This window comes from Colobus angolensis, unplaced genomic scaffold (genome assembly GCF_000951035.1).
Source record: "Colobus angolensis palliatus isolate OR3802 unplaced genomic scaffold, Cang.pa_1.0 Scaffold59, whole genome shotgun sequence".
NCBI lineage: Eukaryota > Metazoa > Chordata > Mammalia > Primates > Cercopithecidae > Colobus > Colobus angolensis.
The window spans coordinates 7,741,383-7,766,014 of NW_012119487.1; the positions used below are offsets into that span (position 1 = coordinate 7,741,383).

At 40.5% G+C, this 24,632-nt stretch overlaps 1 protein-coding gene across 2 annotated transcripts in view; it reads left to right on the forward strand.

The window, feature by feature from the left end:
• The window catches only part of BRINP2 (bone morphogenetic protein/retinoic acid inducible neural-specific 2), a 110,584-nt gene that overhangs the window by 15,399 nt on the left and 70,553 nt on the right, over positions 1-24,632 (forward strand). The window contains exon 2 of one of the 2 annotated variants that reach the window (XM_011962383.1): positions 23,215-23,328. The exons of the other annotated variant lie outside the window; for it this stretch is intronic. The gene's annotated coding sequence lies outside the window, so the exon portion shown is untranslated. The remainder of the gene's footprint in view (positions 1-23,214; positions 23,329-24,632) is intronic. 2 annotated transcript variants of the gene reach the window in all.

The window sequence follows — 24,632 nt, forward strand, 5'->3', positions numbered from 1 at the left end:
GTGATCCGCCCGTCTCGGCCTCCCAAAGTGCTGGGATTACAGGCTTGAGCCACCGCGCCCGGCCTAATGAATTTTTTATGGAAAGTACTGCCATAAGGGAAAGGGAACCACCTACAGGAGGAGGGTGATATTGCAGCCCAGCCATATTATCCCTATTAAATTTCCAGAGGAGAGAATGAACAAAGTGAATGCAGAGTTGGGGGAGAATCACTAACCATGTGGGATATCTTACAGCCTGAAGAAGTATTTATGAACAAACATAATCATTCTTTATTGAGCATTTAATATTGATCAGGCACTAGTCTATGTTTTTAACATGTATTAACTCATTTAATTCTCAGAACAATCCTATGAATCAGATAGTTGTATTATTCCCATTTTACTGAAGAGGAAACTGAGACACTGAAAGGCTTATAATTCCCTGAAGATCACAAAGGTAGGAAGTGATAGAGTGGAATTTGAACCCAAGCAATGTGCCTTGAGAGCCTACCCTGTTCACAGCTCTATCAGACAGCCTCTCCTCTAGTAGCAGTGTTCTGGAAATTACTGCCAGTGAGGAGTGAGCTCCCAATAGACATAACCTGTTCCAGAGCTATGCTGTCTCAATGCCGCAGGATATTCCTTTATACATGAAGGCCTGTGATCATTGCCCTTTATTCATCAGATAATTTATTATAATGACTGCCTCAACCTCTGAAAGATTTTGCTGTACTTAAACACAAAATATGCTTAGCAAAACAACCTGACAAGGATGATTCATGGATAGCAATTAGGTGCAGAATCCTGTGCCTACCAAATCCCAAATTGGGTTGAAGACCTGGCCATCCTGCTGACACCTTGTTATGGAATACAGTAGGCTGGCCCTTGTCCCTCCACCCTACTCTCAACCCTCTCATTGCTCCTGGGCATGGGAGATATCCCTGAAGGAGCAAGCTCTATGGATGACACAATTCCAATTGCAATTTTGGCCTTTGGCAAGTTGCTTCACTTCTATGGCCCCGAGATTCCTAATAATACAGAAAAAACTAAGGGGGAGGATAGACTAATGATAACTATTAGGTTGGTGCAAAAGTAATTGCGATTTTTTGCTATTGAAAGTAACGGCAAAAACTGCAATTACTTTTGCACCAACCTAAAACATTGTTGTAAGCCATATATATACATATGGTTTATTCCAATGTTTGCCACAAGAGCAGTGTTTGGCCTCTGGTGCTCTTAGGTCCTGAGGGTGAGATAGCTCCTTGTCTGTGCCTTCATAGGTAAATGTAGAGGTAATGGAGGTCAAAGTTAGGACCCTGGGAAGTGAGAGGGAATTGAGGAAGAAAACTCTTGGCTTCCAGATCCTGGATCTCTTCCAAAATGCATGTGGGATGTGGGTCAGTGGCCCTTATAATCCAACCAGGATTCCTGGGTACTTTAATTTTCTCCTTTGTAAAAATATGAATAATGCTAGTTGTAGGCATATTCCACTGGGAACTTCACATCTTCTTCATTAACAAATGCTTAAGAAGTATCACATCACACTAAAGGGGCATTTCTCAAAGAGCCAACACATTCTAGGCATCATTTTAGACACTCCACAAATGTGAACTAAACAATATGCTCCTTTTAATGGTGATTTAGGAAAGTTTGTTCTTGGCCTGAGGTTACACAAGAGGGAGAGGCAGAGTCCAAACCTAAGCCAGATCTGTCTGACCCAAACTGCCAATTCTTCCTCTCAACCAGTTAGAAAAGATATGAGGATGGGAAGTGGCAGGAGGGAAAACTGAGGTCTGGCTCTCCAGTGATGGATGCTTAGAAAGAACCATTTCAAAGCCTATCAAGATCTTAGGAAAATCAGTTTTCCCAGTGCCTTTTCCCCTTCTACCCCAAATTTTGTGGCTTCTCTAAGTCAACTGTTTCCTGCCCTAGTGTATTGTGACCCCCTAACCCTCACCCCACCACACCTAATAGAAAATGCTTATGGCACATCCAGGCTGGCCGGTCTATCATCAGTCACCAGTCTCAGAAGCCCAGATTGAACCCTCTGGTCTTGGTCCTTGGTCTTCATCCTTGGTTACTTTATGAACTCATTCCTCCAGACCCAGACCTTTTGGAATGATGAAGAAGAGCACAAGTTTCTTTTTCTTCCCAAACTAAGCACATTCACTTGCCAAAATGGGTCCTTCTTATGCCATTTTCTTTTGAATCAGACCTCACACATCTTGTGCACAAGGTGAGGTATGGAGTGAGGACAGAGCCTTGCTGCTTCTGGGGCTTCATATGAAACCTAGAGGATCAGCTTGCAAGGAGGAGGAGACAGTGGAGTTTAGCCAAAGCAGGCCTCATGAAGGCCTCTCAACCGCTCATGTGTGTTGACTTCCACTCTTGTTCTGCTCTTAAACAATGAATGTTCTATTCCACTTATTTAATTATATGGCAAGTAGTTAGGAGTATGAACTCTCAAAGTCAGGTAGGCCGTGGATTTGTCATTTGTTGTTTGAAGCTAAGTGATAGGATAGGGATAGAGGAGTTAACCATATGATTTTTTTTTTCTATTTTTGTATGTGTTTGGAAATGTTCTGTAATTTAAAAGGTTAAAAAATAATCCATGGATTCTGGAGTGACAGAGTCTTGATCTAAAATTCCAGCACAACTGTTCTCTTGCTATGTTACCTAGGGTCAGAGATTTAAATTTTCTGAGCTTCTATTTTCTTATCAATAGAGATAACATATATCTCAAAGTATTATTGTGAAAATTAAATGAAATAGTGAAACAAGCTATGCACAGTGACTGGCTCATAATTGCTTGATAAATAACAACTATCATTCTTGCTGTTATTATTATCTTTCTAGTTAGCATCATTTTGTGACTTCCTTACAGCAGGAACTGTAACTTACTCAGCTTCATACTTATTCCATCTAGTTCAATTTCAAGCTCATATAACAAGAATAACAAATATTTATTGAGCTCTTTCAAGGTGCCAGGCATTTTCTAGGAGCTAGGGAAATAGTAATAAAGCAGACAAAAAAATAGAACCCCTGCCCTTGTGAAGCCTATGTTTTGGTTGCGGAAGACAAATAATAAACAAACAAAAAACCATAATTAATGAGTTGTATTTGTTGTTAGAAGGTATTAAGTTCAATGGAAAAAAATATAGCAAAGAAGATCAGAGCCCTGGAGAAGGGTTGCAGGATTAAATGGAATGATCAGGGTAGACCTCAAGGAAGAGGTGACATTTAAGCAAAGACTAGAAGAAGAAGGTGAGAGGATGAGCCATGTGGATAACTGGAGAATTTCCATGGAGTGGAAAATTAATACATTTTTTTCTAGTAACTGCCCCATGACACTCTTTGATATCTATTTAACTCTTTATTACTTCAGCTTCTGAGGTACACGTGTTTTTTCCCATAGTAGGCTTCTTGAGAGCTGAGAGCATGTATTACACTTGACATTTCTGTTCATTCACAGAGCTCCCTACTCAGTATTATGCATAGGTTAAGAACTCAGTAATTGTTTATAGAAAATAAACCCACACCTGTCTTTCCTGAGAGTTGTTTTTAAAAAAGCAGAAACTGCAGTGTATAGGTTTACAGTAAAACTCACCCTATTCACCCATACCTTGTAAAACACTCATATTTTCTAAGTTTCATTAGCTGGATATTTTCAAGTTAAAAATACAAGGTACACACTAATAGTAGAGAAATCGGTAGCTCAAGAGGATTCTTGGAGAGATAAAGAAGGCCAGGCTACAGGAAGATGAGGGAGAGACACACTTAATGTCTTTAATGCAGTCATAACTATGATAAAACATTTTAAAGATCTTAATGCAATTAAGACTTATGATTATACATTGTATGATCTTAATTGAAAGCAATAGTTCCAGTTAGACTTGATTCTGAAAACCCTAATGACCAAAAACTGTAAGTAAGGAAGCTGAAAAAAAGGTACTTTGGATTTTCTTATGATGCAGTCTGTAAGATTTTCTGCCATTGAGTCACTTGATAGATGAGACTTGTTTATCAACAAGGTCCATTTGGTAACTTGAGTGACCAAACCTCCCAGAATAAGGTTCAGGACAGTCCTGCCTCTGGCCAAGCACCTGTCCATAGTGAATGTTGTAGAGAGGTGACAGAATGATTCATTTGGTCACTGCCACTCTCTTCCAGAAAAGGACTGTAGCCAACAATGGTAAATTACTTCTGGGGTGGTCATTTACCTTGAGATTTGTTACAGATCCAAACAATCAGAGATACTAATCTGTTCTTCTTAACACAGACTTACCCTGTCTGGAGCTAAGACATCTTTTGATCTTTTACCTCCAGCAACTGTGTCAATATAAATACTTCTCAACTTGGGAACTAGGTAACATTGATCATTAAACAGAGGCCTCTACATTGAGATGTTTTGCCCTCATAAAGCCTGATGGAGTAACACATTGTGCAGATGCCACTTCCAGAGAGACTGTCACTAAAGCAGGTTGTCTATCTCCTGTCTCCTAAGGCAACCTCATGAATAAACCATCTTAACATTAAGTCATGTGCATAAATAATTTGAAATTGGCTTGCAAGCAAAAAGGAAAGGGGAGTATGTGGGACACTGATCACACCATCAGCATGCTCTCAGCCAAGACTGAGGAGAGTCCATGGAGCTTGGTAACAGGTGGTGAATCTATAAGTTTCAACTGAACAGAAATTCCCTTACATCTCATTGTCCTCCTTTCTGGAACTCAGTTAACAATGGACAGGGCCTGATAAAATTCAAGCTTCCTCAGAATACCTTCATCTTTTCTTTTCTGCTAGGCTGACTCTAGACTAGAATGATGAGCAAGTTGCCTTCAGAAGTAAATATGAGTCCCTAACTCCTTATTTGGGGGAACCCTCCATAAGTCTCTCCAGGCTTTCAGCTAAAGGGCTGCAAAAACTCTATGGAGAGGAACTCACTCCTCTTGTTTCTGAACCTGTCTCTCTCCTCACTCACTTTTCCTCACTAGGCTGGAGTTATGTGACATTTAAAACATGTCCTTTCAAGACTATTTACCCATCTGTCCCCTAGAGCAGTCCCTATCCCTCAGTCTTTCTCTCTTCCTCATATATTTCAAGTTTAGCTCTTTCTGCTTATGTCACACTTCTCTGCAATCTCTTTCTCTTGTTCTTTGTCAGCCAGCAAAAATCTCCCTCTTCCCGTCTCCAAAACAGCCCACGTACCATCTGTTGAGGTTGGCAGTCTCCCGTTCTCTCCTCTCCTTGTTCCCCTGGTGGGAGTAAGTAAAGGGGGAGTTAGATCCCCCTTTGGAGAAGCTATAGGAAAACTGGACCCTGCTGATAGTTCTTCACTAATGGACCTTAGTTTCACAGGACAGGAAGTGAGCACTGGACCCCAGTCTGTCTGCTTGGATTCAGGCAAAGTGGATACACAGTTGGGTATGGTTAAGACAGCAGACTCCAGGGTCAGATTGCCTGGTTTCAGTTCTGGGCTTCATTAGTTGTGTGATCATGGGTGAGTCATTTTAATAGATCTAAGCCTCTTCATTTAGAAAATGTAGATGCTCTTTGTGTATCTTCCTCACAGGGTTATGGTGAGGACTAATAAGACAATTCAGGGCTCAGCACAGTTGCCTGGTCTATAAATGAGAGTCCTCATTATTACATCATCCTTAACCAATGGTATAAAGTCCAATATTTCCCTCAATAGTCAAGAGAAATATCCCAACACATTTATATTGCAAAGGGCCCTCGCTGTGTCATCAACTCTCCAGAGAGCATTGTCCCTCCAGGAAAGTATAATGTCTTTATTGGCTTTTCAACCGCAGAGCACTAGTTTACAAATCCAGGATCTCAATGCTAAAAAGCCCTATCAAAATTTGTGTTCTAACTGAATAAGTGGTGATTTGCACATAGAGCATTTCTGAGGCTAAATTTCAAAGGACAGCTAAGTCTTGGTTTGGGAGCGCTTTCTAATGGCAAGCTCTGTAATCCAGTGCTCTTCCTCTGGGAAAACCATTGCTTAAGACATCTCAAGTTAAACTGAATAAAACTTGGGAGAATATGAGGATGAGAACAAACTGTAGGAGCCCTTGGGGAGATAGGACTTAATGGACTGGCAGTCCCTTCCCTCCCTCCCTTTCTTCCTTCCTTCCTTCCTTCCTTCCTTCCTTCCTTCCTTCCTTCCTTCCTTCCTTCTTTCCTTCCTTCTTTCCTCCCTCCCTCCCTCCCTCCCTCCCTCCTTTCCTTCCTTCCTTCCTTCCTTCCTTCCTTCCATCCTTCCTTCCTTCCTTTTCCTTCCTTCCTTTCTTTCTTTTTGGTTTGAGACAGAGTCTCACTCTGTCACCCAGGCTGGAGTGCAATGGTGTGATCTCCGCCCACTGTAACCTCCACCTCCTGGGATCAAGCGATTCTCCTGCCTCCGCCTCCTGAGTAGCTGGGATTACAGGCATGTGCCACCACACCTGGCTAATTTTTTGTATCTTTAGTAGAAACAGGATTTCACCATGTTGGCCAGATTGGTCTCAAACTCTTGACCTCATGATCCACTTGCCTTGGCCTCTCAAAGTGCTGGGATTACAAGCATGAGCCACCTGCCCAGCCTTGGCAGTCCCTTTCTAAACCTGGTTCATTTGATTCATTTATCTTTCACCTCGAATGTGTGCAGGAGGGAACTAAACTGGAAACACCAATAATGTGCAGTTCTCCAACAACAGATTTTTAAGCTAGAAATTTACAATGAATCACTTTACAAAGAGAAGATTTTCTTTGTTATATAAAACATGTATTTCTTTGTTATATAAAACATGTATTTCTTTGTTATATATATAAAACATGTATTTCTTTGTTATATAAAACATGTATTTTCTTTGTTATATAAAACATGTATTTCTTCTTGTGTTTTCTTTAATGCATATCTTGATTTAACCTCACATTAAAAATAAAAGAATACAATGAAAGACCGTATTTCTTTCAAATAGGTTTAAAGGTGGCATCAATCAGTTGGAATAATGAAAATAATGGGAAACATCTTTAAGTGTGGGATTCATGTTCACAGTGGAGCGGTTATTCCAGTAATTGTTCTGCTATGAGCAGACATAATATGGGTCTCTGTAAACCTAATTTCCTCTTGTTACTTCTCATCTTTGGTGGTGAATCTTCATCAATCTCCTAAAGTTAAGAGTGTTCTGATTTGAATCTCCTTTAAATGGAGAGGGTTGACCTTTTGTGGTGGAGACAAGAGACCCAAGTTTTTCAGTGTACCAGGGCATGCCCACTTCTGCTGTAGGTGAATGGGTCTGGTTAATTATCAAAGGATTAGTCTAAGAAGGAAATTATTTATATAAATATAGGTGTGAGATTAGGGAGACCCACTGTGAAAGCTGTGTGGTGTCCAACTCAGTCTAACTAATTTTTTTTTCCCTTACTACTGCCTGGATCTGTGCATACATATTGGTTTGTGGGAGGAAATAAGCCCATCCTAGCTCTAGTCTTATTAAGAACATCACTCATCTCCCTGGTACAGCTGAGTTTCAACTTTTATTACTACCAATGACCAGTGGCTAGACCTTAAGCTCAATTTTGGATTATTTATAGTGGTGAGTGAGAACATGAAGAAATGTAACTCTCAGAACATTTAAAACTTGTTTTACATAATCCTTTCTACAAATATCTCATTAGAGCAATGAACAAAGGCAAAATTATCCTGCTCTGCCAATATGCAGAAATGAATACGCAGTCAGGTAGTTGAAAAGATAAAGTAGAGAAGCCAATATCTCAAATAACTAAAACACAGACTAGATTTAGGAGCTATCTAAGATTGAATAACACAAGAATAACTAAAATTTTACTGAAGTAGGAGCCAGCCTACAAGGACCGTATGGTGAATCCATTACATTGAACATAACACCCTCACAATAGCAAACCACTACCCATGATGGGTAGAGGAACCTCAGAGGAGGAAACCCACCTGGACTGTGAAGCATAAACTGATTATGGATCCAGTTTTGTGTCCACAGGCAGTGTGGTAAAAACTGGGGCAGGTTCTTTCTTCTCCCTTTCTATTTGTGTTAATGATGAAGATCTCATTATAAACCATTTATTTCACCTACCCTAGAGTCAGAAGCCACAAGTATGTGATGGGTGAAGGGAAGAATCCAAATCTCCCAATAGCACTGTTATGTTTCCAAACAGTTTTGATCTGCAATAATAAATGCCAGCATTTGAGCAATTGCAAGCTATTTCTCAGGCTGTGAGGGGGAAGGATTAGAGACAATTAGACAAAAATCATCAGTGTTATCTTATTGAAAGCAAATGTCTGCCTTATGTTAATGGCATTTATAGGCTCTAAAGAGGTAATACTAATGGAATTATAGGGGATGTGGCCAGGAATGCCCAACAGGCACCTGTGGTAATTCAACTGGAAGAACCTTCAGGAACCATATAATTGCACAAAATTTTTAGTTTTCCCCTTGTTGCGTGATATAACAAAATTTTTATCTGTCTGTCTTAGCATGGAGAAGGAAATAAAAGAATGCCCTTTCCTGAACTTGAGCCATGCCACTAAAGCATTCCTCATGCAGAATTTAACAGAGGAAACATTGCCATGTCCAGCACGTGCCCTCACTAAAGGCTGAGGTCTTTACAGCAAACACTGTTGGGGCATTTATAGAATCGTATGGTTCTGTGCTTATCTTTCCCATCACATGGTGAAACTGTGTTTAAAAAGGCTGTTGGTGTTGGGAGGAGACCCAGCTATGATCTGATTCAATCTTCTCATTTTATTCAGGAGGGAACAAAAGTTCAGGGGAATAACTTGTTTAGGAGGGTGAATTGCTCAAGGTCACTGAAATAGTTATTGAGAAAATTGGCAAGTAGCAATTGGAACCCAGTTCCCATTCTTTCTAATCCATGGCCCTGAACTTTTACATATTATTGTTGCAATGGAAATGCTGGTGTCAGCCCTAGACAGACACTGACACAGAAAGACGTTAATATGTCTATGAAATGTTTGGCTGTATTTCTTATTGTTTGTATCATGTAGAAAGGAATAACAGTGAAATTCTTCTCCCATCATTATTCAATAGGAGAGACTATGGGAGGCTTTTTGTTTTCTGTTTTTCTCAATAACATTTTTAAAGCAACTTGTAGGAAAACAAATTTTCTATTCCTCCCAACACCTTAAAAATCTTTTTATATGACATGATCTTAGTCCTGGTTCCTTCTATGAACAGGATATTTCACTTTGCCATTGTTTGTTATCCACCATCCAAGGAGGATAGATAATGGAGTTCTTTCTGCCAAGTAAATGTTTCTGAGAACCTGGGTCCAGACAAGGACACTGTGCTATATCTTGGACTCTGCCTGAAAAGGACATCCATGTTTTAAATGGACAGGATCACAAAGATGAGAAATGTTCATTTGCCTGGTATCAGGAATGGGAATGAGATGCATTCTTAATTTGTAGGCAAAACCTTGTGTCTAACCATTTAGTGTATCAAATCTCCTTCTATCCCCTTTTGATTTTAATAAGCCTTCATTTTTCCCTCTCTCCTGAACAGCTTCCCATGACTAAGAAGATTTAACTGTCTTTCCATACATTTATGGGTGTCTCATACATATTTGCATATGGATAGAAAATGTAGGACTCTTAAGTGACGAGGCTGTGTGTGTGTGGGTGTGAGTGTGCACATGGGTGTGAAGCATACTCATCAGGACCTGCATGACCCAGTAGTCTCTGGTCCCCTTAAGAGGCTCTGCACTCTCTCTAGTGATATTCTACTACTTGGAACATTTTTGGATTTTCTTGTTAAGATATCACCTTCCGGGACTCATAACAAAATAACTTCTACTCATTCATTAATTTTCTCATTGTTTCACCAAATACCTCTTGATCATCTATTGTATGGCAAACAAGATGGCAGAACCTGTGGGTATAAAATTTAAAAAATGACCTGCTCACCACCCTTAGAAAGCTCACAGCCCAGAGTTTTTTCTAAACAAAGCCCACTCTTCTTCACTGTCCTCTTTCTTATTCATTGTATATGGTTCTAAATGACTTTTTATCTAAATATAAATTATTCTCTCAAAGGACAAATATTTGCCACCATTAATTATATTTACAAGAATGTGCTTCACGTTTGGAGGCACTTCCAAAAATATTATTGGGCCATTGCCATATCCCTGGAATAAAACAGTATACCTAAGGCACTTTTGTGATAAGCAAAATTCTCCTTTTGGATGTTTCAGTTCCAGCATATTTTGCAAAGATTGTTACTATTTTGTAGCCTAATCTTATGCTCACATACTCAGGAGCAGCCCGAGGCAGACATGCTAAGGACAAAGCATGAGTCCAGCACCCTGCCTTTCCTTTCAGCATTTCTCTCGCTCTTCTGTGACCGCTCTCAACCTCAAAGTACTGAGTCCTCCTCTGCTGTGTCTTACTTCAACTGAGTTTGAATCTTCAACTGCCACTCACTGATTTTGTGGCTTTCGGCAAGTTATTTAACTCCTCTGGCTCAAGTAAAGTCAAACCAACACCACAACCTAGCACTGGCAAGTGGGGAGGGAATCAGTCCCTGAAAAGCAGCTGACAGAGAGCCAAGCCAATCTTGGGATGTCAAGGGGCAAAGCAGACATCATTGAGCAGCCGGAGAACAAAACACACCAAAAGCCAAGTGGAGAAAAACGTGTGGGGCCCAAGTCACGGATGAATGGCAAAAATGCCCTGTAGGTAGCATTGTTGATAACAGATAGGCCAAGAGCAAAAAAACCTGGCAGATGGCATTTTGCTGATTTGTTGTTTCTTTTAAAAGGGTTTGGTGTACTCCCCTCTCTGGGCTGTTGCCTCAAAGCACTTGTAAAGAATAATGATACCTTCCTCCCTGGGTTATTTTAAGATTTTGATGACACACTGAATATGAAAGTGCTTTGAAAACTGTAAAGTGCTCTACACATGCTAATTTCTCTATTTACCCCTTTTCAAAACTGCTCAAAGCTGGCAATTTATAGTAGGATAAGAGAAACAAATTCATGGTCAGGACAATGACTGATAATGTTGAATGAAATGTGCATTTTAATGGATTGCATTTTCCTAGCTCAGTTGGTTCAACCCGGATATACCTTAGAATCACCTAATGAACCTTAGATGCTTACCAGTGCTCAGACCCTAGTTCCAGAGATTCTGCACTGATTGGTTTAAGGAGGGGTCCAGCTATCCATGTGGCTTAAAAGATGATTCTAGGCCAGGTGCGGTGGCTCACCTGGGATCACACTTGTAATCCCAGCACTTTGGGAGGCCAAAGTGGGTGGATCACCTGAGGTCAGGAGTTTGAGACCAGCCTGGCCAACATGGTGAAACCCTATCTCTACTAAAAATACAAAAATTTGCCAAATATGGTGGTGCACGCCTGTAATCCCAGCTACTCGGGAGGCTGAGGCAGGAGAATCGCTTGAACCTGGGAGGCAGAGGTTGCAGCGAGCTGAGATCACGCCATTGCATCCCAGTCTGGGCAACAAGAATGAAACTACATCTCAAAAAAAAGAAAAAGAAAATAAAAAGAAATGCAAATTCTTAGTTCCCGCCTCAGACCTATTGACTCAGAAGCTCTTTGGGTGTGCTATAGTTACCTGTTTTAATACGCCCTTTGGTTGATTCTGATGTACACAGATGCTTGAGGATCTTTGCAGTAGGGAAACTGAAGCAGAGGTTAAGTAACTTGCTCAAAGTCATTTAGAGACTAAATAGCAGAAGAATTCAAACCCAGGCAATCTGGCTCAGAGAACCCACTCTTAACTTCTGTGCTGAAAAGAAGAAAAAAATTCTCCCATCCTACTATGAACTGAATTGCTCCCCCACGCCAGTCCCCCCAGTTCATATGTTGGATCCCCACATCTCAAAAGTGACTGTGTCTAGAGATAGTCTTTAGGTGGTAATTAAGGTTGAATGAGGTGAGAAGGTTGGGCCCTGTATTAGTCCATTCTCACATTGATATAAAGGAATACTGGAGACTGGGTAATTTATAAAGAAAAGAGGTTTAAAAAAATTGGCTCACAGTTTTGCAGGCTGGATAAGAAGCACAGTGGCTTCTGCTTCTGGGGAGGCCTTAGGAAGCTTCCAATCATGGTGGAAGGCAAAGGGGGACCAAGGTGTCTCACATGACAGGAGCAGGAGGCAGAGAGAGAAAGGTGGGAGGTGCTACACACTTCTAAACAACCAAATCTCGCAAGAACTCACTATCATGAGGACAGCACCAAAGGGATCGTGCTAAACCATTGATGAAGGAGCCATCTGGATGATCCAATCACTTCCCAAGCAGGCCCCACCTCCAAGATTGGGGATTACAGTTAAACATGAGATTTGGGTGGGGCACAGACTCAAATCATATCAGATCCTAATCTGATAGGATGTGGCTTTATAAAAAAAAAAAGAGAGAGAAGCCATATGAGGACATAGTGAGATGGTGGCTGTCTGCAAGCCAGGAAGGGAGCCTTTGCCAGGAAACAAACTGTCCTAGACCTTGATCTTGAACTTTCCATCCTCTACAACTGTGAGAAGATAAATTTCAGTTGTTTAAGCCACCCAGACTTTGGTATTATGTTATGGCACCTGAGCAGACCAAGACGCGTACCCACCGAAAAGGAAGGAAGAGCATATGCAAAAGGGTCAGAGAAAGGAGAGACCATGGAGTTTACCTGAAGTCTTGAATGAACTGGACGGAGAATAAGGTGTGTTGGATGAAGAGCAGATGATCGGGTATGAGGATGTGACAAGAACGAAAGTTAGAGAGAATGAAGGTAGGTCCTAAAGGCCTTGAAATCAAGAGAAAGGTGTTTGCACTTTTAAAAATACGAACGTTGAGGAACCACTGAAGGATTTTAAGCAGATCAAATTTGCATTTTAGAACAATAACTATTAGGGGAAAAAAGATGGATATGAATATGGTGATTTGCTGGGGGTGGGGGGTGCGACAGTGGTAAGTGCGACAGTTGATGAGCTAGGAAGCTGTTGCATGACCCCAGGTTCAAAGCAAAGAAAATGTGAACTAAGGTCAAAGAAGTTTGAGTCTAAAATATGAATATAAGATGCACTGGGATTAAGATGTCTATGGAAAATTTATGTAGACATGTTCACATATATATTACATCTAAACAGACAAAGGTATAGATTTGTATGAGCATGGATAGAGAAAGTTGCATGTCTTTAGACATGTATTAAGCTATTAACATTTCTTCTTCAGAGAAGCAAAACTGGAGAGGAAAGGAAGAAATAATTACTGTTCTCTTATGCCCTTGCATTGTTTCACTTATTGCAATGAGCATGCAGTGCCTATTTAATTTTTCAGCAAATTCAACAATGATTGTATATGCACACACACACCCAGTTCTGGAGGTCAGGTGTGAGACCTTGACTTGAGATGTAAAATTGGGAGACATTGCTGTATGGGTACTAATGAATCATGTGGGAGTTCAGAACCCTTAGGAAGTCCTCCAAATATGGCAGGCTGGGGGTCCACCTTTTTAAAAAAATGGGCAAACAGATGAGCATAGAAGAACTAGCCAGAGAAGGGATATCAGAAAAAAGTCCATTATCCTGAGGAAGCAGTTTCTTCATCCCTCATTGTATTCCCAGTTCTTGACACATAATAAATTCTCACTCAGTCATTCCACAATTGTTGGATGAAAGAATGCATTTCAGGAAGAGCAGTGACTCCAATGTTACATGCTGCTAGAAAAGTCAGGTTAGCTCTGCAAACACCTTTTGAATTTGGAAATTAGGAGGTTTCTGAGAGTCAAAAGAAAGAAGAGCCACTTTTAGTTTTTTCACCTCTCTCAGTCATTTGTCATTTCTGATGTCTCCCTTCCTAACTCTGAAACTAAATTATACTCACAGATACATGAACACACACACCATACACATAAGCTTCACGTAGACATTGCATTCTGTTTTTGTTCCTGAGGTAATATTTAAGATAAGGAAAAAAAGTCACCCTTCTAGATTTTCATTCATTGCAAGATGAGAGTGGGAGTCAGGGAAAGCATATGTGAAGATCTTTGACCTGTTTTAAGATATTTCACCTTATTGCCCCCAAGTGGTTGCAGTCATAAACCTTTAAACTTGGCAGCATGATAATTCTCTTAGAGAGAGGAATTGTAGGCCAAATTTGAGGAAAATCAATGACCTATTTTCAGTAGGGTGGTGGTTTTGGTTTCCAACTTTGGCCACATACACTACAGCACTTTTGTTTGACTTTTTAAGGACAACTTTGCCCCACATGAGTCCAGCAGAGAGGATGATTATCTGATAACATTTGGTCATCAGCTCCTTCTGAGGCCCAAGTCACAGAGATGAAAGGAGAATGGAGAGGCCACCAACCCTCCCCCAAATGTCCCAGGCAGACTGGAATTGAGAACTATTTTAAGGATTCATTCCCATATTTAGTAACTCACAGCATCTGATCTAGATTTCCTTTGTATTCAAGTGGAGTCCGTCAGGCTACAGCTGAAGTCCTTTCTTTCCCTTTCTTTAGTGAAGATTCAGAAAAGGCAGACAGCATTTTCAGGGTGAAAAGAACTTCTCAGCATTCTAATTTTAAAATTTTATTTAGGTTGAGAAATTTGAGATTCAAGCATGTCCCAAGATTGTTTTGTTGATGTACAAAAGCAGGACAGGAAAAAAGTAGAAGACTTTTTAAAAAATGCACTCAATTATAGAATATAGCCAAACTCCTTTATTTTCCTTATTCTTCTCAAGCAATGCATCTGCAGATATTGATGGCTCTACGTGCAAAATATGTAGAGAATGCGACCGCTTTTCACCATCTTCACAGCTACTGTCCTAGTCTAAGCCACCATCATCATTTACTTGGTCCATTATTCTGACCTATGAACTGGTCTCTACTTTTACCCTTGGTATCCTAGAATGTATTCTTAGGCCAGGCACCAGGCATGGGTCACACCTGTAATCCCTGCACTTTGGGAGACTGAGGCGGGTGGATCATCTGAGGTCAGGAGTTCGAGACCAGCCTAGGCAACATGCTGAAACCCCATCTCTACTAAAAAATACAAAATTAGCCGCACGTGGTGGTGCATGCCTGTGATCCCAGCTACCTGGGATGCTGAGGCAGGAGAATTGCTTGAACCCAGGAGGCAGAGGTTGCAGTGAGCCAAGATTGTGCCCTTGCTCTCCAGCCTGGGCAACAGGAGTGGAAACTCTGTCTCAAAAAAAAAAAAAAAAAAAAAAAAAAACATTAAAAAAAAAAAAAAAAAAAAAATGCATTATCAACATAGCAGCCAGAGTAACGTAGCAGCCAGAGTGAACCTTCTACAGCACAATGTCACACTCAGATGAAAATCTCAAGTCCTTACAGAGTCTTGCAAAATCTGCTCATCACTGCCTATCTGACCCCATTCCTCATGCTCTCCCACTCCCTGCTTCATCGCCACTCCAGCCTCTTGGCCATTCTTCTAACAAGTAAAACAGGCTCCTACGTGTACTCATTCGTCCCTCAACTTGTCGTACTTTTTTATTCCAAATGCGCTATTTGGTTTCTATCTCATTTGCTTCAAGTCTTTGCTTAAATACACCTATTTCTTGAGTACTCTATATATAAAGCAGCACACCCCCTCTCCCCTTGCCCTGTTTTCTTCTTCTTCCTGGCATTTATGATCACTTAATACTTTATGTATGTATTTATTTGTATGTTTACTGTGTATACATACCTCCCCACCAGAATGTAAGCACCATAAGATGAAATAATTGATTACTGAATAACATGTAGCAATTACTCAATATTTTTTGAAATAAATATGAAATAAAAATAATATTTATAGTGCTTCATTATTTATAAAACAAGTATTGTTGTTGTAAGTGAAGTAACTCAGGAATGGAAAACCAAATATTGTATGTTCTCACTTATAAGTGAGAGCTAAGCTATGAGGACACATAGGAATGATACAATGGACTTTGGGGACTCAGGGGCAAGCGTGGGAGTTGGTGAGGGACGAAAGACAACACATTGGGTACAGTGTACACTGCTCAAGTGATGAGTCCACCAAAATCTCAGAAATCACCAATGAAGAACTTATCCATGTACCCAAACACCACCTGTTTCCCCCAAAACTATTGAAATAAAAAAAAGAAAAAATAAACAAAACAAGCATTGAATAGAACCGGACATCTAAGAGATTCAGAGGTCTAACCTGATTATGGCACAGCTATACCTTTAGTTTATTTTCTTCTAACATGTCTCTCTTTTAATTGGCTTGGACGGGACTCTTCAGGCAATTTCAGCTTCATCTATTGTGTCATAAAGGACTATTTCTTTAATAAGAGAGAAGGTACGCTATTTCTTCAGTTTTCTCTTAAGGCCCTAAAATGAGTCCTTGCCTGTCATTGGAAGTCAAAGATTTTGCCTTGTACTTTTTGTCAGCCTTCATAGTAACAAACACTTTGCTTAGATATAGTTAGTTAACGCTGAAAATTTTTTGCTTGAAGATTAAAATTTGTTGGATATTTGGCTGGCTGAAGTTTGCCTGTCGCAAAGCCTATGTCATGAATGGAGTTCCCCGTGGTTGGATCTGGACTCATACACCTTGATCTCATTAAGACCCATTGGGATAAGTCAAGATTCATGCTCTCATCTGAATGCACTGATATGAAGTGGGGTCCAATAAACCATAACCAATTCACTTTTTATTGATTTAAGGAACATTTTTGAGTGCCGCTTATGTGTTAGTTAATATGAAAGATGCTAGGGATAAAACGAACCAAAATAAGTAATATGCAGACTTTTTGGAACTTACTGACTAGCAGGGGAAACAGACTTTGATCAAACAATGATCCAAACAAATATGTACAATCATAATTGACAAGTGCTATGAGTAAAAGAGATGTGATGTTTCAGGAGGCTGTAATCAGGAATTTGACGTTGACAGAAAGATTCAAGGAAGGCGTCCTTAAAGCAGTGATGCTAGAACTCAGAACTGTGGGCTGAGTAAGAGAGAAGTGGACAGATCCCACATAGGAGTGCCAATATCAGGAGCAAGTGCCCTGTGGTTGAAGGCACCAGACCCCCGGATTTTTAAACCAGAACCTTTGGGGATATAGACAATGGTATGTTTTATGGCTTTCCAAATAATTCCAGTATGCATCCTGCATTATAAGAACCACAAGAATCGATGTATTATTTTGCCCTTCACTGTGACAGAAACCACTCGAGATTATGAAGCTGGTTGGGTATATTGAATATGAGGCCGTTTTGAGACATCTAGTTGAAGTAGTCAGTTAGGTAGAACATAAATCATGTGAATTCAGGAGAGGACCTGGGGTGGAGATGTGAATCTCATATGCTCTGTGGCTAACAGCCTTGTGAAGCCATGGATGGAGGTGAGGTCACCAGGGGATAAAGTATACAGCAAGAGAGAGAAAAGGCCTAGAGCTGAGCTTTGAGAAACTCCAATTGAATGACTTGATGTAGAAGCATGAGTTTATAAGGAGTGGCCACAGAGCAAGCAGAAAAAAAGGAGAGTGGGGCCAAGGAAGCTAAGAAAATAGGTTTAAGAAAGAGGCAATGGTCAATGGTGTCATATGGGCTTATGCAAGTGGGCAGGTAACACCAATGCCCGGCTCTCTCCCCAGTAAAGAAGGTTACAAATTTCTGATTACTTTTAATTGAACCCCTGAACTAGCATCTGAAACTCTTTCTCTTTTCTTATGTCATTACAAAGATAATGAACGTAAAATATAGGAAATTTAGGAAAAACAGATTAGCCAAAATGAAGCAAATTTTAACTACCCATAAACCTACCAACCAGTGATACTTACAAATGATGTTTTTGTGTGTATATACAGTCTTTTTCTAAGAAGATATACGTTACGTTTAATGGAATAAAAACTTGCATACTATTTTATAACCTGAATTTTTCACTTAATACATCCTAAATAATTTTTAATGTCATTAAGTAGTCTTGTATAGCATACTTTTAAATGATTGTATTATACTGTATCAATGTATATGTCATAACTTGCTCAAGCAATCTATTATTTGATATTTAGGTTACTTTGGATTTTCCACTATTGTAAATATCATATTATAAAATATAAAATGTGTTTAGGAATGTGGTGGCGGAAGTGTCAACAAATAGCACTTCTTTCTTCACCTGTACTCTTTTTTTTTCTTTTTGAGATGGAGTTTCACTCTGTCATCCAGGCTGGAGTGTAGTGGCATGATCTCAGCTCACAACCTCCACCTCCTGGGTTCAAGCAATTCTCCTGCCTCAGCCTCCTGAGTAGTTGGGATTACAGGCACCCACCACTATGTCTGGCTAAATTTTGTATTTTTAGTAGGGACAGAGTTTCACCACATTGGCCAGGCTGGTCTCGAACTCCTGAACTCCAACCTCAAGTGATCTCTTTCCATGTCCCAAAGTGCTGAGATTACAGGCCTGAGTCACTGAGCCTGGCCTCCATTTTTCTTCAATAGAATTCCAGTTGAGGAATAAGACACAAGTAAAGATCAGCTTCATTCCTGAGAAGAATGAGTAGAGATCCTAGGATAACCTTGATCTGGAGCCAAATCAGGCTAGACAACACAGGCCTTCCCACTGCTACTTCCCTAAATCTGTGGATTTAGCAGGCTGACCACAGAGGCAGAGCCTGCTATGCTAAGTTTATTGGGTAACAGAAAACAGGCAGAATGCCCATCCACTGCAGGCTGTCTAGCTGGCAAAGAGAAAAAAGTCTAGAGCTAACAGGTCAGTGTGAGCTCTGTACTTCTCCCAAACTCACAATACAAATAGTTCTTGGTGATGAGAGAGACCAGGAGTATTTTTCTTGGTGAAGTCTTCTGCTATATGGCAGCTAGCCTTCAAGATGGTCTTCAATATTCCTTAGTTCCTGGTATTCGCACTCTTGTATAGTCCCCTCGCATAGCATATCAGGGCTGGTCTGTGTGACCAAAAGATACAGCAGAAATGATGATGTGTGATTTTCAAAGCTAGGTCATGGAAGTCATTACAGCTTCTGAATTGCTATCTTTTGGCTCACTCTCTCTGAGGAGGCCAGATTCTGTGAGACGTGAGATGTTGTGAGAATACTCAAGCTGCCCTATGGAGCAGACCACATGAAGAGAAATGGAGACCTCCTACCAACAGCCAGCATCAACCCACCAGCCTTGACAATGAATCACCCTAGATCTAAATCCTCTTTCCCCAATCAAACCTTCAGATGACTGAAGTCGTGGCTGATATTATGACTACAACTGCATAAGAGACCCAGAGTTACAGCCACCCAAATTTCTGACCCACAGAGATGATGTAAGATGATAAATATGTATTATTATTTCCAATCACTAAATTTTGTTATAAAGTAAGAAAATAATTTGTTACACATTTGTTACATAGTAATAGGTTGTTAGTATATTCTTTAGAAAGAAAAGGCCACGTACATGGTGCTTTCCCTCTCCCAACTAACATCCTGGTAGCTGAATCTTTGTGTACATCTTCAGAATAATTGTCCAGATGTAGACTTGCTAGGTGAAAGGAGATGCAGAACTCTGATGTTTTATAGTTAAATCTTATATTATTTTAGATATCACAGCATTGGCCTTAAATGCCACCACTACCCTTGCCCCACTCACACACATGCCTGAAGAACTGTGTGGAGACAGTGGGACAAGAAGAGGGATAAGGACAGCCAGTGATAGGAGTCCCCAGATGTTAGTAGGAAGCATGAAAGGCAGTAGGACATGTGCTGACTTACGGATACTCAATGTGGCTACATTGGCAAATGAGGCTTCATAGAGTGACAGAAGTATTTTGTGGGTGAGATGGAAACATGCCGATAGATGGAAAGTCAGTCTATATCTAAGACATATGTGGATAGAAGAGATTGGGGGAAAGAGTAAAAGAAACATAGAGCACCAAAGCAATAGATAATACATATGGTGTTAGAGTTAGAGGAAGACATAACAACCACAGGAGAGGGAGATTTCAGCTAGTGATTCCACCCATAGCAAGCTGCTCCTGTTTATGGGCAGGAAGCTATAAAGCTCCAACAGTAGCACATCCTGCCTTTCAAAGGCCTATTTTTAGAACGCTCCTGATAATGCCTCAGGAATTGCTAGATCTGAATTAAAAACTCCAGGTCTCTACCTCCCCTCCTTTTCTAAGTAAAGGGTTATTGATTTACTAATGGCCTTTGTATCCTGCTGCAAATAAATCCTATAGAAGAAGAAAGATGTTACCTAGAGCCTGAGTGGCTAACAGCTCGGAAAAATCAAGCTCACAGGTAGACAGATAGAAGGCAGACTCTGAGAAAACTTTGAGCCTGGGGCAAAGGAAGGAATCATGCAGGGTGGGAAAGACGCGTTTAACGGGGAAGAGAAGGGCTGCTGAAAACAAGTGTTGTCATAGGATGCAGCCGTGTAAGGGCGGGCATGTGGAAGTCCTGTGTGGATAACAGAGCCCTGCAGGCATTTGTTGGAACCAGATATTTGTCAGAGGAGCGGGGTGCAACCAAGGGTCTCTGGGCTGAGTGGCAAATATATGCCTCGAATCTGGTCCCAGCTCTACCATTAGTTGCCTATGTAAGTCTAAACCTCAGAATCTGGACTCTGCAACTTTCTCTATGAAACAAAGGGCCTTTGCGACGAGTCTAGAATTCCAGATGTCAGTTGCCGACAAGGCGGCCGTTTTCCTGGAATGTTTCTCTAGCTGCATCGGTTGCAATTTCTCTCTGGTTGCTTCCCTTTCTCTGCTCCCTCAAAAAAGGCTGGTTTCTGGGGCTGAGAGTTAGAATAGGCCCTGTAGGTGGAAGGAGGTGAAGTGAGGAAAGTGAACCAAGAAGTTAAATCTAAACGGCAGGCAGGAAAAGCAAAATAAAGACAGAAAGACAGAAGCCAGGGAAGAGAAAAGTCAGGCCAGAGTGGCCAGCAGTGCCAAATGCTGCAGACAAGTCAGGGTAAGGAGGAGGAAGTGGACTGAGGGGAGTAGAACCTGGTGGTTACAACCTGCACTCCGGACCCAGACAACCCATTCTGGCCATGAAGTGCTGCTTTAGAAATTAATCTCTTTAGCTCCTAATTTCCTCATCCATAAAAATAATCTAACAGTAGAACATAAACCTTTTTATCGTCCTGTGGATCAAACAAGACAATGTATGAAAAGCAATAAGAGCAATGTCTGACACCCAGTCATCACTCAGTAAGTATTAGCCACAGGTACTAAAATGCCTCCCTGGCTTGGAGACTGGAAAGTTGCCGCAAGTTTTGCAGAAGTCAAGCTTAAAGATGTTTGTGTCTTTGTAGTAGAATAATTTATAATCCTTTGGGTATATACCCAGTAGTGGGATGGCTGGGTCATATGGTACATCTAGTTCTAGATCCTTGAGGAATCGCCATACTGTTTTCCATAATGGTTGAACTAGTTTGCAATCCCACCAACAGTGTAAAAGTGTTCCTATTTCTCCACATCCTCTCCAACACACGTATGTTTATTGCGGCACTATTCACAATAGCAAAGACTTGGAATCAACCCAAATGTCCATCTGTGACAGACTGGATTAAGAAAATGTGGCACATATACACCATGGAATACTATGCAGCCATAAAAAAGGATGAGTTTGCGTCCTTTGTAGGGACATGGATGCAGCTGGAAACCATCATTCTTAGCAAACTATCACAAGAAGAGAAAACCAAACACCGTATGTTCTCACTCATAGGTGGGAACTGAACAATGAGATCACTTGGTCTCGGGAAGGGGAACATCGCACACTGGGGCTTATCATGGGGAGGAGGGGAGGGGGGAGGGATTGCATTGGGGAGTTATACCTGATATAAATGATGAATTGATGGGTGCTGACGAGTTGATGGGTGCAGCACACCAACATGGCACAAGTATACATATGTAACAAACCTGCACGTTATGCACATGTACCCTAGAACTTAAAGTATAATTAAAAAAAAAAAAAAAAGATGTTTGTGGAAAGATGGGCAGGCATTGTATGTAAGTTGGTTAAAGAATGGTGTTGAGAGGCAAATTTGGGAAGGATGGTTTTGTGTTTGAAACAAACATCCAACAAATGAGAATAAGTAGGTAAGTACTGTCTTCTAAAAAAGTGTACTTAACCATTTCCCCTACTCCCCTTATCCCCTGGTGTGGTGACAGTTGTAACCCACTAACTGCTGGTAACTGCCCTTCAGAGAATGTGTCCCAGGTGCTGAATCTGTAGAGAGTGTGCATTATTCTCTGTCCCCTTCTCCACTACGTTCTACATTTGCGTCATAGCCACAGATTTTTTTTTCTTTTTCTTTTTTTTAGCTGTTGTCCTTTAACTGTTATTTCCTTAATGAATAGGTAACATTTGATTTTAACATGGTTATCACAGTAAGTGTTGATAAGGAAGGTGTCTAGGAGTGACACTGACGTGTTTGGGTCCCAGCCTCAATAAGAATCCTTTAAAGCACAAATAACACAATTGGAGTCTATCAAAAAGCCTCAGATATTTGAACCCTGGCAAGCCACCTCAGGGTACTCTAATCCAGGGGTGTGTTGGTGGTACTCAGAAATGTACGTGGTCAGGCAAATGTACTTTTCTTCTTTTGTTTGCTTCTTGGGTCCTCTCTTGCCTTTATTCCCGCCCCTTTACAACTGTGCTGCATCACCAAGAGTAAGGCTTGTCATTCTGGAGTTTAAGAGGCAAAACATAGAAGTGGCAGGACCCTGCGTGTGACCGCATGGGTTGTGTTCTGCTCAACAACACAGGGTGCCATTCACTTAGGCTACAGTGTGAATGATGCCTCTTGGTGTGCAAGGACAATCTGCATCACAGTATGTGGTGGCCCTGTAAGGGAAGCGAGGGGTTCTAAGTTAGGATATTAAAAAAAAAAAAAAAAAAGAACTGAAAGCATCTTTAATTGAAACTTCAGGGATCGACAAGCACAGAAAGCATATGGGTAATTGCTCCCTAGGCCCTCCACACCAGCTGAGATGTCAGGAGGGCAGTTGTAGCCTTTGGGCAGCTCATTAGGGCAGACAGTGAGGATGGATGGAGTGAGACAGAAAGCCCCTTCCTGCTGAATCACCAGCATCAGTTCCAAGATCTGCCTGGGCCATCCTCACAGGCTGCTTGGCCAAGGACTGGTGAAGCACAAGGCTGTAGAATTGGCAGAGAGTGAAGAATGGTGGGGCCAGGCAATAGTTACAGGAGCGACATTTGTGAATAAGTGTGATGAATTGTTTCTGTTTGTTTAGACTAAACCCCAGCTTCACCTTACACAAGTGGAGCAACCAAGTGTGAGACACTGAGATCCTGGAAATGAAAGGATTGTCTGACCAGCTGTTCAAATTGGTAGCTGAAGCTCTCCAGTAAGAACAGCTAACACTCAGGTCTCACTCAGAGTCTTATGAATAACAACAACAACAAAAAATGCAGATAAAAGAGTACTCATAATACCTTGTTCTAATTTTTTAGTTAGAAAAAGAGCTTTATGATTATAAAAATAATTCATCACTTTATAGAAAATTTGGAAATACATAAAATCCTAACAAAGAAGGTAAAGAGTATCCATAATTTCAGCACTTGGCAACAATTATTAATATGAATTCATTTGCAATACTTTCCCTTCTTGAGAGCATAGCATTTTGCCGACATTTTCTAATTCATTCTGTGGAGTAGATGTGTGAGGGTTGTCGGAACAGAACAGCGCATCCTTTTATTATCATTACAGGAGAGAAGTCAAAATAGCAAATTCACTGACTTCTCCAAAGTCAGAAAAATTTGTGATGGCAATATCTTCTGTCCTCTGCTTCTGGTCTCTAAAAATAAAAACAGCCTAACCAGTTAATATTTATCTAGTGCTTTTCAGTCACATAATCTTTCCCTTGTGGTGCCATTCTGCTATGTACTTTCTATCTTTACTCACCTAAGTTCTAGAGCAGAAACAGCCATGATTCTAGAGAGTTTAACCAAGAATTTGGAGGTGGAAAATCAGGAACCAGGCCCTCTGATTCCTTCACTTGTCTAGAACCATGCTTCACTCCAAATCTTTATGCCTGAGGCAACAAAATGCAAAGAGTACACTGCTCTTCATAAAGTTACAGTACATATTTGTATGTAGGAATGGAGTGAGCAATGTACATGCACAACAATAAATACATAGAAATATATAGGAATGGATGAAATCTGGACCCATCCAGCCCTGTGTTGTTCATTATGATAGCCACCAGCCACATGCGGCCATTGAGCATTTAATATATAGCTTGTGCAACTAATAAACTAAATTTTAAGTTTTTATATTTTTTTAAGTTAAAAACATACTCAGTTTAGATGTTAGAAAAATTTTAAGTATTCTTGGAGTAACTGATATAGGTTAATCTATTTTTTAACTATAAATTATTTGACCTCTAAATAGAGAATTAAAACTTTCTGATGAAAAATTATTATCTAAACTGAGATGTGCAATAAATGTGAAATACATACCAGATCTCAGACTCAGTGTGAAAAAAAATCTCAGTCATAATTTCCTTATACTGATTACATGTTCTGATGACAATATTTTGGATTAATTAGGTTAAATAAAATATTATTAAAATTAGGTACATTTATAAAATATACATTTAAAAATGTGTCTACTGGAAAATATGTGTGGTTCACACTGTATTTCCAGTAG